The sequence below is a fragment of the Mus caroli genome, unplaced genomic scaffold (assembly GCF_978045245.1).
Source record: "Mus caroli unplaced genomic scaffold, Mus_caroli_1 scaffold_9, whole genome shotgun sequence".
Lineage (NCBI taxonomy): Eukaryota > Metazoa > Chordata > Mammalia > Rodentia > Muridae > Mus > Mus caroli.
The window spans coordinates 44,807,772-44,823,381 of record NW_028227264.1 but is presented as its reverse complement, the minus strand read 5'-3'; the positions used below and the strand labels follow the sequence as shown (position 1 = coordinate 44,823,381).

Below are 15,610 nucleotides of genomic sequence, written 5' to 3'. Positions count from 1 at the left end.
CCCTAGAACTTTCATGTTTATTTTTAATTCAGTATCCAGCAACAGCCATTTTTCACTGAAATGACACTCAGCCACAACTCCTTTCCAAGCTTCATTCTCCTATTAAATTACTAGAATTTTATCATATTTTCCAGATGGATTCATTTGCATTCTGAAGAAATAAATCTTGTGGTGTAATTTATTGCCTATTTATTGTAATCTAAAGGTGTTTGTGATGCTTAAACTCATGTTTGCATGTGTGGGATTCCTAATTTGTCTTAAGCATAAGTGATAATAAATTTTATAATGCTGCCAAGTGGCTCCTATACATGTTAAATTTATACACTTTCAAGGTTTTAAAATGGGAGATTTTGTACACTCGATGCATTGAAATCTTGTTTGAAGCTTGTCACAAGTTAAAGTTCTTAAATATCTTTTTAAGTACATTAGAATCACCAGAATCTTACTAAGAGACTGTGGTAGGGACAAAGGAGGAGTGTCAATGATTATAAAGATTAGCAAACTATATATTTTAAGATAATATTCATAATGGCCCTTACACATGTAGCAGAGGCAAATTACCTTCCATCAGTTTCTCTTCTTCTTGATTTCTATTGTTTTTTTTTAATTAGGTATTTTCCTCATTTACATTTCCAATGCCATCCCAAAAGTCCCCCATACCCACCGACCCCCCACTCCCCTACCCACCCACTTTCACTGCTTGGCCTTGGCATTCCCCTGTACTGGGGCATATAAAGTTTGCAAGTCCAATGGGCCTCTCTTTCCAGTGATGGCCAACTAGGCCATCTTTTGATACATATGCAGCTAGAGTCAAGAGCTCCAGGGTACTGGTTAGTTCATAATGTTGTTCCACCTATAGGGTTGCAGATCCCTTTAGCTCCTTGGGTATTTTCTCTAGCTCCTCCATTGGGGGCCCTGTGATCCATCCAATAGCTGACTGTGAGCATCCACTTCTGTGTTTGCTAGGCACCGGCGTAGTCTCGCAAGAGACAGCTATATCAGGGTCCTTTCAGCAAATTCTTGCTAGTGTATGCAATGGTGTCAGCGTTTGGAGGCTGATTATGGGATGGATCCCTGGATATTGCAGTCTCTAGATGGTCCATCCTTTTGTCTCTGGCTTTCTGCTTTCAACACCAATTCTATAAATGATCACAGTCCAACCATTGACTACTATGGTCTGGATTACAACAAGGACTTATTCTTCAGTTCATTTATTCATTGTTTACTGACCACTAACAAAATACTAGACATATCATTACTTATGAATGAACAAGAACATTATGTACATATTTAAACAGCTCATTTTGTACAAAAAAAATGCTAACATTTAAACTAAAATGTACTGTGAATGTGTCTGAAGGATATGTATGAGAACACAGATGTGCAAGAGGGCTCATTGGGGATAGTGATTACTGTCACGATTGATGACTTGAGCTTTTGCCCTGGAACCTACAAGGTGAAAGTCCAAAACCCTCTCAAGCAAGCAGCCCTCATATATCCACAAGCACTCAATAGCATATATGACTCATAATGTGTACACAAAAATGTAATTATTAAATGTATAAACATAATATATGTATCAAGATAAATATAAATATGAAACAGAATATAAGAGATTTCAAACTATATATATATAGTTTTGGATATATATATATCCAAACAATGTCACAAAGTCTGTTCTTTCTTGTGGATGGCCCTGGTTCTGTTTGTATTTTAATGTTAATTCTGCTTTCCCAGGAGGAGTTGTCTGGAATGAGAAATGAGTCAAGTTCTCTGGTGACTTCTTGTAAACCTTCCCTAATGAATAAAGGAAACAATCACTGGGTGAGTAGGCAGGACTTCCAGGTTGGACAGAGAGGAAGAATGGAAGCAGGAGGTAGATAGAACAGTGAGAGGACAAGATGTAGCTACTAGTGTCTACAAGGTTAGATGGCTAATTTACCAGTATTTGCCACCAGGAGATTTAGATTTACTATGTCTTACAACACTAGTATTATAGTTGTTGTACCCAGCGATTGAGTTACCATTGTTTCGCAACTAAGTTTGTGTGGTGTTTTCCTTCATGCAGCAGCTCAGATGGATTCCAAAGAGAAAGGTACAATTTCAAAGCATTGGTTTTTCAGATGTGCACCACAACAGGTTGTGGGAGTTTTAAAGCATGAAGCTAGCATGGCAGCAGTGCTCCAGTGGAAACTTAGCAAGCTGGGTGGAGAGATTTCTGAGCTCTGAGTCAAGATAGTCTCTATGAGATGAGAACAGGCTGGCCATTGACTGCCAGAGCCTGGCCTGCCAGACCAATGGTGCCTTGTCGGCAATAGTGTGAATTCTTATTTAATATTTCCCACTACAGTTCTTAATTCCAAACACTTGGAAGACAAATGAATTTTTAGAAGCATGGTTCATGAGTTACATATCAACTCTGTAAAACTGAAGTATTATATAAGAAAGTAAATTATGGAATCTATTCATATGGCTATACTTTCCTCAGCATTATTAACACAAGATTATTAAACAAAGTTCCCTAAAACTGTTCATGACATTTCATAAGGAATTTGTGCATAAATATAAAAAATAAAATTTCAAATAATTACTTGATTTTTTTTAAATTTTAGTTTACATTTAATTTTTAATTTATAGAATAAAGAAAATTATACTGTGAGAATGTTTTTTTCATAAAGTTCATTTGTTAAAGATCAATGTTAGTCTTTGATCTTGAGGAATTTTGACACTTCTCTTTCTTAGTTCCTTTGTTCTGAGCTTTCTAGTAGTTATTTTTCATTTTCCCTCCTAATAAGCATTCCTCCCTGGCTGAGGATGTAAACTGTCATGATTTTTAAGCATTTTGGTAGGAAGATCTTGGCCTCCCTGAGGCATCATACTGTATCAACAGTTCAATAAACCTGCCAAATTTTTTACTTACTCTGAAGAATAAAACACAAGTTTAGAAAAATATTAACCACTTAATATTTTCTGGAGTTATATGAAGTGTCTCTCCAGTAGGAATAAATGCCAAAATCAGAATCTTCCTTCACAACATCAAGTTCAGCCCGATGGAGTATTTCCTGTTAGGCAATTGAAAATGAAAGTACACACTGTCAATCCTTACATTACAGTTGACTCCTGTTTTCTCCTGGGTAATTTTCTCCTAAGTTGTTGAAAGCACCATGGCACTAAGACACGGGATTCACCTGTGAACACAGAAAAAGGAGCAGAACTGAGTGGCAGATACCATATCACATCACAGGATTACCCTGCATTGGATGCAGTTACTCAAGACTTCTATTGCTTTATCTACAAATACAACTTTATTATTTGGAGGCAAAAAAATGAAGGTTAGTCATGGCTACTGAAAGCAGTGTGTGAGAAATAAATCTCTAAATATACAAAATTTGTGCAAAGAGTCTTTGAAGAATTCTTCTCATTAGGTATTTTAATCACACTCAGTTTGATTAATTGAAGATCCAAGTTTAATTCCAAAGTAAGAAATAACATTGTTTTTAAAACATACTAGAAAAAAAATGTTATAACTGAAAAGTTATCTTGGGACTCACTATGAGTTCTGCGATACACATAAGCTTCCTTTGAAATAATATAGAAAGAAATTCAGAGATAATTATTAGTATTCAGAGATAATTTTTCCATTAATTATCTATTTATACATTTGCAGCAACATATTGAAACTATGTCACACTATGAATCTGTGGAAGTTTTAAAGAAAAAAAAACTTATGATTAATTTATATTCCTCTTCTTAAAGGAACAAATACAATTCATCTCAGAACACCACACTGTGTTTTTAATGGGCTGTATTGATTACACTCTTCATTCCTTTCAGAGACATATGAATGCAGTAGTGAACTCTAGGGAAAGACGGTGGAGAAAATGGAAATTCAGTAAGGCAGTGTTATTTTCTCCTAAAAGTACCTGACTGTAGGAGATGAGTAACACGTCCAACTAACCCTGGGATTTCAGCAGGAAAATGAAATATTAGAGCTGAATCTACGTGTCCCAGTGTGTTCCATAAACACCAAGACATACAAAACTTGCAAGTAGGTAGGTGATGAATTATAAATAGTTAGAAGATACAAGGTCATTAGATATATGTGAGACCCATATTTAGCCATTCTCTGGTAAAATGAAGAAGAAAACTAAAGGTACTTTTGAATACACTCACAAAAAATACATATTACCTATGGTGGAGTGTAAAACTGATATATAGCTGACATCTCAACAAAAACAGTGGGGACAAGTAACTAATGAAATGGGAACTTCAGTAAAATAAATACACCTTTAATTCTACACCAAGAAGAATGTCTTTCAAAACAAAGATCATAATTAGAGACATTGAGACAATGTAGTCCTGAGAGAATACATTATCAGTAGGCTACACTGAAAGAAATGCCAGAGGCTATTTATCAGGAAGAATAAAAAATAATGTCAGTTGAAATTAGAGATATAAATAGAATGATGAACAAGAATTGGGTGAATAAAATATGTTATTTAATACTAATAACATTTTTAGGATGACATACTAATATTACGTTTTGTAAGTATTGAGCTTAATATCTAATTTTGATATATGACCTGTATTTAAATTGACTTGGAGTAAAGGATATTAAAATATTTTAGGGTTTTTCTCAAGGAGAAAGAGGTGAAATGCTATATATATATATGATTTTGTAAGTCAGGTGGTGTTTTGCACTGGAACAAGCATAATAATAGTTCTAAAGCAGCACGAAACCTTCAAGCTGAGGTAGAAGAAAATAAGATTAAATGCCATTAATAAAATACATAGTTAAACAAAGGTTTCTAAAAAAAAAAGTAAAGTACAAGATAGAGATGGATAATTACTATAAAAAGATTGGCCACCTATACTAGACCTTAACAACACAGAAATGGAAAAACTCATTACATTAGATTAGGAACTAGCTAAATTAGAAAAGTAGCAAACCTCAGAGTAGTGAAAGCCATTTCAAACATATCAGAGATAAGAGTCCATACCTAAGATATTGAATTTGATAAATACAAAGTGCTCCCTAAGCAATGAAAACATGGAAAAGGCCATCCACCAGGTATAGCTCCAATGCATGACAATTAGACACATGAAGCAATACTTACATTGTACTCTCCACTCTCAACTCAGCCTACATCTTCATCCAATGGAAGCAGAAAGACTACTCTTCCACACAGCTAGGAGGAGAGTCTCAAAGCCCACACCCACAGTGACACACTTCCGTCCAATAAGACCTCCTGATAGTACCACTCCCTGGGCCAATCATATTCAAACCACTACAGGAGGAGAGGAAAGAGAGGGAAAGATCTGCAGATCTGCACTTAACTTCCCTGCTTCTCTGGCCAGAGTCTAGGAGTGAGTGTGTGTGTGTGTGTGTGTGTGTGTGTGTGTGTGTGTGTGTGTGTGTGTGGTGGTAGTTTGATAGCAATGGGTCCCAAAGACTCAAGTGTTTGAATGATTGGCCTTAGAGAGTGGCATTATTAGGAGGTGTGGTCTTTTAGGAGTATCTGTGGCCTTGTTGGAGGAATTATGTTACTGTAGTGGTGGGTTTTGAAGTCATGTATACTCAAGGTAGGTCCATTGTGAGACAGTCTCCTTCTGCTACCTTCAAATCAAGATGTAGAACTCTCATCTCTTTCTCTAGCCCATGTCTGCCTGTATGCCACCATGCTTCCCACCATGATGATACTGGACTAAACCTTTAAAAATGTAAGCCAAGCCAATTAAATGTTTTCCTTTACAAGAGTAATCATGGTCATGTTGTTTCTTCATGACAATAAAACCCAAACTAAGAGAGTGTGTGTTTGTGTATGTGTTTCTCTTCCTTTAATATACTGCTCTGGGATTATTTCTTGTGTTTTTTTCTTGGGAATGGTTAACACTCTTAGATTGGAGTTTTCTTTCTAGACCCTTCTTTAGGGCTGCATTTATAGATACATATTGCTTATATTTGGTTTTATCATGGATTATCTTATTGCTTTATCTATTGTAAGTATTGCTGGGTATAGTAGTCTGGGCTAGTGTCTGTGTTCTCTCTCTGTCTGTCTGTCTGTCTGTCTGTCTGTCTGTCTGTCTGTCTGTCTTGTTAAATGTTGATTTCCTTCTTTTTTATTAGACATTTTCTTCATTTACATTTCAAATGCTATCCTGAAAGTCCCCTATACCCTCCCCCTGCCCTGCTCCCCAACCCACCCACTCCCTCATCTGTTTTCTCTTAATGAGCTCCTCTTAGATCCAGTTGGGCAGCCCTCAAAGCCATGCTCTCCTCTCTCAACACAAGGCTGCTGCTCCTTTCTCCTTTCCTGCAAATTCTTTATCTTCCCATGTCAGCTTCTTCTCATTGTCCTCTCTGAACTTAGCTCATGAAACCTCAACCCCACATATATTTCTTCTGCCCATCTATTAGCTATTGGCATCTTTATTTACCAGTCAGAATTAACCTAGGGCAGGGTCACAGGGGCTAGGAGCAGACTCCAGGTCTTGAAAGACACATTTCTCATTAGAATACACAGTAAAGACAAAATTCAACAATTCCCCCCTTCTAGTTCAATAAAGAGTCTGTAGAATATCTCCTGTCCGAACACTTCTATCCTTTAAAGTATCTATTGAGTAGTCAAGTGTTATTCTAACAGGTCTGTTCCTGTATGTCCTTAGTCTTTTTCCCTTACAGCCTTTGCAAATCTTTCATTGCTCTGTTGATTATTATGTGTATATAGGAGTTTCTTTTCTGTTCCTCTCTACTTTCTGCTCTGTATCTTGATAGGCATCCTCTTCTTTTGGTTAAGAAAACTTTCTTCTACAATCTTGTTGAAAACATTACTTTTAGCTGGGCAGTGGTGGCCCACGCCTTTAATCCCAGCACTTGGGAGGCAGAGGCAGGTGGATTTCTGAGTTTTAGGCCAGCCTAGTCTACAGGGTGAGTTCCAGGACAGCCAGGGCTACACAGAAAATCCCTGTATGGAAAAAATTATATATATAATTTTACCTTTGACCTGATTTTTCTTCTCTTTCATACATTCCTATTTTTTTAATATTTTCCTAATGTCCCAGATTTCCTGAAAGACTTGTACAAGGATTTTTTAGATTCAATATTTTTTGACTGATGTATTGATTTCTTTTATTGTGTCTTCAATCCCTAAGATTCTCTCTTCCATCTCTTGTATTCTGCTAGTGAGGCTTGTCTCTGAGGTTCCTGCTCAAGTTCCTAATTTTATTCTTTATGTCTAAATTTCCCTCAGTTCATGTTTTCTTTATTGATTATATTGCCACTTTTCAAACTTGAACTGTTTTATTCATTTCCATCTATTATTTATGTTTATAAAATTTTTAAGGAAAATATTTATTTCCTCTTTAATGACCTTTATAAAATTCATAAACAGTATGCTAAGGTCTTTTAAGTATGACTCAGCTATGTTGCAATACTCAGGGCCTGTTATGGGTTTCTGGTCTCTAGGAACAATATATTTTAATAACAAGTATTGTGCTTTTACTCTGTTATCTAGACATCTGGTTTAGGCATGATTCTGATTTTAGGTGCTAATATCTGCTCTTGTCTTTATTGGGTGGGTGTTTAGTTCCTTGCCTTCTTATGCCCTCTTTCATTTAAGAGGTTACAGTGGTTGTGTGTTGCCTAATAGAAAATTCATCTTGAATCTTGCAAGATATGACCACTGTCATTGCAGCAATATGTTTCTAGGTATTGGAAGCTGAAACCTAGGAATGGGGTAGATAGCAGGATAGCTGAGGGGGTCCAGAGGAGGGAAAAAGAAGATTGCTCCATTGGATATAATTAGTTCCCTGGGAATGGGGACAGAAAGTTATAGGAGAGGCCACAATAGGTACTCTGCTACAGAGCTGGAAATAAGATGGGAAAATTGGATTTGGAAAGGAAGGGGAATAGTGAAAATCTGAAGCTCACCTACCTGCTTTTTGACCTTCTTGCTTCTTCTGCAGTGAATTCCCAGGAAATGCCTTGTGGAGTTTGGGGCTATGATAGGGTAGATGGAAAAGAAGGTTGGAGGAGATATGTGGAATGTACTGGAGATGGAGGCAGGGAGGCAAAGGATACTAGAGCAGAGGAGTGTTATCTGGGCATGAAACTAGAGAATTGGATTCTGAATTGTCTTAAGGTATCCACTGCTAAGAAGACACTGTGACCAAGTCAACTCTTAAAAAGGACAATATTTAATTTGGAGCTGGCTTATAGGCTCAGTCCATTATCAGCATGATGGGAACATGGCTGTGTCCAGGCAGACATGGCAGTGGAGGACCTGAGCATTCTACATCTTCATCCAAAGGAAGTAGAAAGAAGACTTCTCTTCCAGACAGCTAGGAGAAGAGTCTCAAAGCCCACACCCACAGTGACACACTTTGTCCTACAAGGCCACAATTCCGGATAGTGCCACTCCCTGGGCCAATCATATTCAAACCACCACAGGAGGAGAGGAAGGAGAGGGAAAGATCTGCAGATCTGCACTTAGCTTCCCTGCTTCCCTGGCTAGAGTCTAGGAGTGTGTGTGTGTGTGTGTGTGTGTGTGTGTGTGTATAAAAGGCAGGCTTCAGTAGTCAGTGTCACATTTCCCATATTCCTATGTGACACCTCAAGTTCCAGATATGAAAACTGTAGGTTCAGTTAACATCCACAGAACTTTTATATCCCAGGTGGACCTTTCAGGCACAGTGATAAATGCTGAGATGAGACACTGATAGTGAGAATCCTGCAGCAGTACTCTCATTTCCTTTTCCCTTAGACCAGTTGAATCCCTGCTGTCTGTAGATAGACTACAGATAAACTGCTTAGTGGATTTACTAAAAAGGCTTCTGGGTGCAGTCCTGCTTGTGGGCCTTGTCTCTTTTCTGTACTTCTGCCTCTTCTATGTACTGGGCTATTACAGCTTCACCCAATCAGTGTCTGAGCTTCTATCTCCGTGTCTATAGTGAATTAGGACCATTGTCTAAAAGAATGAATTGTATAACTAGATTCATGGTATACTCAAAAGGTGGGAAATGATGCCTGGCACTGGAAATCTGGGAAACTATAAGGAATTAGTGAAGTCATAGATCTGAAGAACCTATAACTACCAACTTCCTAAACCATAATTCCTAATTACATTCTAAATCCCCACCCTTATTCCCACAGGTAAATATATGTTTCATCCCTCTTCTAAGAAACCTTTTTCTGCAACAGATAGGGACCATTACAGAAAACATCAGCCAATCAAAATGTAGAGAACAAATAACTATGTGGTGCCCAGTCCTAACTTCTTTTTTTTTAATTTAACTTTATTTGTAATTCATTTTTTACTCTCCATATTCCATTCCACACCCCTCCCCACCATGTCTCCACATGGATGCCCCCACCCCACAACCCCACCTGACCTCTAAACACTCTGGGGCCTCCAGTCTCTTGAGGGTTAGGTACATCATCTCTGCATGAACACAGACCTGGAAGTCCTCTACTGTATGTGTGTTGGGGGCCTCATATCAGCTGGTGTATGCTGTCAGTTTTTGTGGTCCAGTGTTTGAAAGATCTCGGGTGTACAGATTAATTGAGACTGCTGGTCCTCCTACAGAATCGCCCGTCTTAGCTTTTTTCAGCTTTCCCTAATTCAACAGCAGGGGTCAGCTGCTTCTGTCCATTGGTTGGGTGCAAATAATTGCATCTGACTCTTTCAGCTGCTTGTTGGGTCTTTCAGAGGGCAGTCATGATAGATCTCTTTTTGTGAGTATTCCATAGTCTCAGTAAAAAAATGTGGAATGCTTCATAAATTTGCATGTCATCTTTGTGCACGGGCCATGCTAACCTTCTCTGTATCATTCTCATTTTAGTATATGTGCTACTGAAGCAAGCACCAGTCCCAACTTCTATAACAAAAATTTTTCCATCTAAGGCTCAGGGTCTTCAGCAAAGGAGCTAGATGACTGGAAAGTATCCTTTAAGGTTGTTGTGTCTCCTAAAAATGACAGTGTTGATACACTTTTGGTACCCCAATGCTATGGTTACCTAAATGAGACCTAAATCATTAGAACACCAATGCACATGTTAACACTAATGACAGAAATCTAACAGGGTTCCATTTTGAGACAAAGAACTACAGGAAACTAATGAATGCTGAGAGAGGGAGAGTTAGTCTTCACCAGAGAGAATTAGTCTTCTCCTGATTGGTTATCAATACTTGGTGCCCAGCCCTGAAATCCCATACAAGTAATAATAGATGGACTTAACAGGTTGTATTTATATATTTAAGTATTTATTATTAATTACATTTTATTAATAATCACTTATTAATTAAGGACATTAAGTATTAAAAGGAGGACATGAATTTGAATGGAGAGAGATGGGAGGGATTAGAGAAAGGAGAGAAAGGCATATAAGTTACAATTATATTTTCACTTTACAATGAAAGCTACAGGGATGCTTTGAATTGCCTATTGTTTTGTAAAGTACTTCAAGATGCCATGGTTTAATGCCTTTCCTCAGAATAATTCCTCTTCTTAGAAACCTCTATACTGGAATTCTGTTCATTCATCAAGATTTAGTGAAAGCTATTATATTCCTTGTAAACCACCCCAGGAAAAAGTTTGCTTTTGATAGTAGCAAATATGATCTCGATGTTTTATACCAGGATACAAAATATAAACCCATATTATTTTAGAGAATGTTCAATGTATTTCAATCTACCTGTTAGATAAGGCATTAGGATGTTAGTTTTCAATCATTACTGAGATTTTTTTCCTCAGGATTGTAAATGGCAGTCTTTGTGTCTTTCCATCATGGACTTTTATGACCTTCAGACTGTGCGCTTATCTCCTAGAGTTATGTCTCTCATCTCCTTGTCAAGATGCCTTTCATCTAAGCTAGACTTCTCCTGGGAGGGAGCACCACTAGAGCCTCCAGGCTTTATAATTAGGATTCTGCATGTCCACTTAAAGAGAAATCCCCCATCTAGTCATCAGCTCGGGGTCTAAGTTGTACTAAATAGCTTCCCAGGCTCAGAAACACAACACTTTTGTTATTTTTTTAGCTCTATTTTTTTATTTCAGCCTGTCTTTAGATATTTCACCTTTTATCACTTCTAGTTCTTAAAAATCCAATATTCAACCCTTCCTCTTTTCCTCTTCCTTGGAAGTTCAAATGCACATTCCCTCATTAGCCCCCAAGTCCAAGACAACAGACAGAAGCACAGGGGACACAGGGAGCTTCTTGAGCCGTGAGCACATAAAGAAGTGAGGACACAATACCACTGAACAATATAAGACATAGCTTTCCTACTCAATGCTATATAAAAGTGGACACAGAAAATCAAAGTAGGCCAACTATTTCTAGACCTTCAAGTACAAACAGGAAAGCTACATAGAACTGTATTTTTATTAATGCAATGCCATTTTGTTTTAGCACAAGGCAAGCAAGAAGCGTCTATAACTATTAATTGTGGGGCTGTGAAAGGCAGCCTATTTAGGTTGAATGAGGCTTGCTCCAGAGACACAGTAGAAAACTCTACAAGGGATGGAAAAGTGAACCACATTCACAGAGACAGGTGCCTGATACCACAGAGCTCCCAACTCCATAATTCTGTGGTTATAAGTCACACAGGCAATGTCCCAAGCTGCTGGCATTCTGACTAGACTCCACCCCCACAGTTACCTGACTATAACCAGGTATGCTCCTCCCCAGAGTTACCTGATAGCCCAGCCCACTATAAAAGGGGCTCCTTGTCCCTCCCTTGCTCTCTTTAAGCCCTCACCTTTCTCTAACCCCCTTCTCTCTCTCCCTTCCCCCCTCTCTCCATGTGGACATGGCCGGTCTCCCTCTTTCTACCTTCTCTCTTTTTCCCAGCTTTTCTACAATAAAGCTCTAAAACCATAGACTGTCTCTGCTCATCAAGTACCGCCATGCTTGAAAGATGGGATAGGTTTTCCCCTATGGAGAGGTGTGTAACCTCCCACCCATGGGAAGGCCTTCCTGCATTCCAGCCACAGAAAGGACCAAAGACTCTCGACGACCACGTGAGAAATATCCAGCTCCCCCTCTCCCTGCCCTATCCTCCCTTCGCCCCAGGAATGACTGAGCCAGCCTCCTGGCCCGCATTCTGTTCTCAGCTCTTCCATAGTGTCCAGCAGTGTCTGAGATGCCCAAGACCGAGAACCTGTTATCTAGGACTGCCACTTGTTCACTGCCCTGTGAGCTGGGATTCCTTGCCTTCCCACAGCCAGACACCCACCACCACCAGGGGCCGCATGGAAAAGAAGTGGCAGTCCTTCTGTATCCACCCACCCAGAGCACTGGAACTCTGGTGGGTGAGGGTTTTCTCCCACTCCCCCTTCCCCCACACCCACTGCCAAACAGTTGATCACTACCCTTCCCTGTGACCTCAGCACAGGTTCATGATACTAAAATATTTTAGTTGGGAATAAAAAAATCTACATAAAGAACAGAGGGAAGTGCCTAATACTTCACTTTTTCTGAGAGACTCACAACTGTGAATATTGAATTGAATTGAATTGAATGAATTGAATTGAATTGAATTACAAATTAATGTTGGGTTAGTATTCCAAATCCTCATGAGACATTGATTACAAGTTTCTGCTTTGGTGATGACTCAGCATATTACACAAACTCTTCAAGAAAGAGCCCAGAGTACAAGGTGGAAGTTAGATGGCAGTGGCTGAGCTTAAGGTTATTCTTGTGTCTGGAATTTCTAGCTGTGTTACATTTCGAAAGCCTGTATCCATCCACAAGGCTCCCTTCTATGAAGGCTTTCACAGGACTAGAAGAAATGCTCACTAGACTCCAAACAGAAATATTAACCAATGAGGTAATGCTTTAGTATCTAGTGGCAAACTTTGGAATTGACACATATGCCTTTGCCTTGCATAATTTCAGGATGTTTAAAAATCAGAAGGAATAAAAAACCCTGAGAGATTTCTATAATTAAATGGCAAAATTTACAAAGGTATAACCAAAACTGCGAAGCAAATAATACTGTTTGGCCTTGTTTATGAAATAGACTAAACTTCTCAAGCTAGATCATCTCATCTTCTGCTCTGTAATCCCATTATGGGAGCAGGGAGGTCAGTACCGCTGTGGAATGCATGTTCTAATATTTGCACTTGAACAGTCTATAGGAAATAGAATAATTACCTCACCTTGTCTTATTTGTTCAATGCTCTATTACTTATTGTCAAGAGTTTTAAAAGCTTGTTTGTTCTAATAACTAGGTCCTACATGCATTACTAGTGTGACTTTCCACTGGCCTCTACTCCTTATGTCTTTTAATTCTAAAACCTTGATCTCACTCAGAAAAAGGACAATAATGCCTATGCCCCATTTGAACCAACTCCTAATGCAAGTGCTTTTTATTATCTCAGTTTCATGTAAATGTCCAGTGAACACTAATGAGGCTTTCTGCTAAACTCTTAGTAAAAAGTGCTGTGTATTTCACCTGAATTAAAGAAAGCTGTTGTTCTGTCAGAGAAGAGTGGCCTGTGTCAGTTCCTAGGGCATTGCTGTGAAGTATAAGTTAAAGTGAGGACCAAGTCCTTATAGACACTGCTCACTCACAGGCCCCTGTAAGCCTTCATTTAGTTTCTGTTGTGACTCTGAGGGATTGTTCATGGGCAGCCTCCTCAGAGCACAGCATAGGTCTTCTCTTATTCCTCAGATGCATTGATCTTTGGAGAGAAAGTGGCACAATTGTGAACACAAGGTAAGCGGACTGTAACTTGGAAATACATCATGCCCCTGAAGCACACAGAGATGCACATAGGCACCATTTGGGATGTCTATAAATCAGCCAGGAAATTCTTTACAAGCTTCTTCCTCCCTGTCAATATCCATCACCCAAGGAACTAGGGAAGCCTGAGGCAAGCAACAATTACTTTAGACTCAGCAGGCTGGCAGGATCACTGACACCCACCACTGTAACTGATCCCACCTGAAATGTTATGAATGTCTCCCTTCCGAAGTTCCTGATATAAGTGCCTCTCTCAGTGTGCCTCTGCTCAGATATACAATGAAAAATGGTCAGATTTTTATGATGTTCTTTAGAAAGACAAAATCTGTTTAAAAGTTCCCTAGAAGAAAGAACTGTACCAGAGGGTCTGTGATACAGTCTGACTCTCCATATTACAGTATAATTCCCAGTGATACAGTGGGACTTCCAATAATACAGTATTATTTTCAGTGATACAGTCTGACTCCTAGTGTTACATTGTGGCTCCCAGGGGCACAGTGTGACTCCCAGTAATATAGTCTGACCCCCAATGATACAGTGTAATTCCCAGTGATAGCATGTGGTGTGACTCCTTATGATACAGAGTGATCCCCAGGGGTACAGTGTGATTCCTGTGATACAGTGAAGCTCCCAGAGATAAAGTGTGACTCCCAAATTGACAAGTATTAAAAATGATCCTGAATTGGAAAAGCCATTCACTGGAACTCAAGGTAAACTCTCACAGGAATTTTCCCTCGGCACCCACAATTACTCTGTTCCCAGTGAACACAGACTGTCACCAGACCCTTGCTAAGCCGACAATATGGTAAATGCTTAGACTTATATTATCTATGTTGTTATCCCTTCAAGAGTAGAGAACATTAGCTTATATTAGTGTCATCTGATTAACAAAATCTTTGTGGGGCTGAAGAGATGGCTCAGCTATGTCTGGAAAATACTGTTCTCGCAGAGAACCTGGGTGCCGACATCGAACTGCTCACAAACATCTATAACAGGGAATCTGATGCTCTATTGTGCAATGGGCAAACACTGCACATACAAGTGTACAAAGCCCCATGGTGTACATACATCCTAGCATTGGGGCAGTCCTGTGAGACTTCTGTTCTTAATAAAATCCTTTGAAGGAGTAGGACCCACTTTTAATCTAGATGTTTTAAGATGGGAAGATTCACCTTTAATCTGGGCCACATCTTCTTCTGGCAGCCTATATAAAGGGCATCAAAAAAGGAAGCTTCCTCTTTTTGCCTGCTTGCTCTATCTAGCTAGTTCTTGCTAGTAAGTGCATTCCTTCACTGGCATTACAACATACTTCTTTAGAATTTTGCCACCTTCTGAAGATCAGCTGAGATACCTAGACTCATGGAACAAACAAATACTGGATTCTTGGACATTCCATTAGTAGTTCACTATTGTGTTTCTAACTGGACCACAGCCATCTCACAAAACACATATGTGTGTTTGTGTGTGTGTGTGTATGCTATATGTATAATGTATATATATATGTGTGTGTGTGTCTATATATACATATATATGTATATGCATATGCATATATATGTATATATATGTATATATATACATACGTATATATACATACATATACATATACATTATACATATAGCATACACGCAGTTTATATATATGTGTGTGTGTGTATATATATATATATATATAATATTAGCATCAGAAAGTTTTCCTCTCACTGAGTTAAAGATGAAGCATCTTCTCAGCATGCAAAGGTCTTCAACAACACAAAACTCTGTGTGTGAATCATGTTGTTTAGGATTTGCAGGGAATAATATGTAGACATATATATGTGTGTGTATATATATATATATATATATATATATATATATATATATATTAC

The 15,610-nt window shown here is 38.6% G+C and overlaps 1 non-coding gene across 1 annotated transcript; it reads right to left on the bottom strand.

Annotated features, from left to right (window-relative positions):
* Window positions 1-9,757: 9,757 nt before the first annotated feature.
* Window positions 9,758-9,864, bottom strand: LOC115032296 (U6 spliceosomal RNA). The gene has a single exon (XR_003837936.1). It is a non-coding gene; the product is annotated as a U6 spliceosomal RNA (small nuclear RNA).
* Window positions 9,865-15,610: the final 5,746 nt, after the last annotated feature.